Here is a 2,089-nt window from a genome sequence, read left to right as displayed (position 1 = left end):
CTGCTGAACGCTGAAGCACGGGGTCAGTGTTGAGGGCTCGTGCTTTTCCTCTATGACTGCTCTGAACAAGCTATTGAAAAGACCAAGAAGAGCTGCTGCAGGGATTTGAAGAGCTACAGAAACTGCCTCATGAAGCAGCGAAAAGTATGACTTGGATTCAGAGAGAGAAATTTGATGACACTGGGGCAGAGCCCTGTTCGATTACATTTCATTTCCAGCCTGCTACCAGAGAGGGTTCATTCTGGTGAGAGGGAGGGATGAATTGTCCAGGCTGCCTGGCTTGGGACTTCATTTTTGAGGAATTCTTCCTACCTGTTGGAATATTCTGGTGCCGCATTTTCTTCCCATGGACTTCCTGGCAGGCATTGCACTGCTCGGGGCCTGTGCCAGGGTCGGTGGTTGCAGAGCTGGCGTACGTCTGAATCCCAGAGGAAGGTGTAACCAGACGCCCATCAGGCTTTGCTGTTTAGGCATTTCTGGAGCCTCATGTCTTATTGAGAGTATCTGCTGTTATCCTTCATCGAGCCTTTGATTATACTACTACCCAACCTCACTAGTGAAGTGCTGGGTGCCCTTTTAGTCCTCAGTTTAGCCAAGGGGAAGAGTCTTCTCTTTTAACTTCGGCTGTCTTCAAGTCAGGCACCTGGTTTAAATCGATCCCAGCTCCTGCCCAGTCAGTGCAGAAAGGTGGGTTATTTATCCTGCCTTAAGACAGGGGTCTGGGACAGCTGAGGTGCCTCACCCTGGCGTTGCTTTTCTCACTCCGCTGAGAGCCTAAACGATTAGTTCAGACAAGATGCCTAACTGGGAGCTGGCTACAGTTAGAGGAGCCGACTCCCACGCGCTGCGCAGGCTTACGCAGGAGCGCGCCTTGAAGAACTCGCATTAGTGGAACGGCTCGTGTTTAGACAGGAGTGCATGCTTGAATGCTGCGATGAAATGGAGCTTTTCTAAGTGCTGTTACCACTGCATGGGAAGGTAGTGTGGCAGGTGATGGGAATTCAGCGCTCAGCTGCAGAGGAGCAGCCTATGTCCACGGAAATTTTGAGCTGTCAGTCTCATTGCCCAGCTCAGGGCATTTACACTGTTAGGCAGTAATGGATCTACACTTCTGCAGTATGATTGGCGGGTTAGAAAAACTAAAACAAATGCCTGTATCTTCTGTTCCATTACCAGAAATTACTCACAGTGGCAAGTTGTCCTCTTACACATGAAAATATTTTAGCTTACCTCAGAAATGCACTTTAACTCATGGAATCAATAATGTCTCCAGACTCGAGGGCTTGTCTCATTTATCTATTCCTTCTCCACTCCTCTTCCTCTCCGTGCAATGTTTGTATGATTTTAAACTTTGCAAGTATGTATGTTAGGTATTAATGTTTAATTCCAAAGGATGCGTTAATATTCATAGTAAGTGTATTCATCCTATGGCAGCAGTGGTTTGACTTTTCTGATGTAATTCACTGTTGTATTTTACATTTGCATTAGTGGTGGGAACTCCTGTTTGAATATCTAAAATATTGAGAGCACCAAACCACATGTGACCTCAAGCACTGAAAGGATTTCTCAAAACCCCAGTTCCTCTGTGGCAGAATACTAGTGGTTTAAGTGGTTCATAGTAATCCAGATTTTGGGATTATTAAGATCTCTGAAGGAAGGCTTGTTTTTTCCATGGGTGTATATAAAGTTAATGGTTGTTCTGGATGATGGGAGAAGTATATATGGGCCTAGAAGTGTAAAGCGTATATGGAATGGAAAAGGGAATGGAGGAGTGGGGGACAAAAAGAGAAACAAATGTTTGAACAAATTACGAGTGGCTGGTGTGGGATTAGTAATTGTATCTTTGTGTAGTGTAAATTCCCCAGTACAAAATCCAGGGAAAGTGTGCTGCAGAACTACTAGTGCTGTGTAGCAGATGCAATGGACTGCTTAAGTGAACAAAAAAAGACTCCTTCTCTTAGAGACAGAGGTTACTGTATACCACATGGTACAAGGAATATTAAGAAATGAAAGAAAACAACCTGACTAGAAGAGTGGAGTACTCTGGAAGTATGATGTTCAACTAGAAGAAGAGATCTAGAGATACAGC

This window comes from Phaethon lepturus, unplaced genomic scaffold (assembly GCF_000687285.1).
Source record: "Phaethon lepturus isolate BGI_N335 unplaced genomic scaffold, ASM68728v1 scaffold53104, whole genome shotgun sequence".
In the NCBI taxonomy this organism is placed as follows: domain Eukaryota; kingdom Metazoa; phylum Chordata; class Aves; order Phaethontiformes; family Phaethontidae; genus Phaethon; species Phaethon lepturus.
This window is presented reverse-complemented; position numbering follows the sequence as displayed.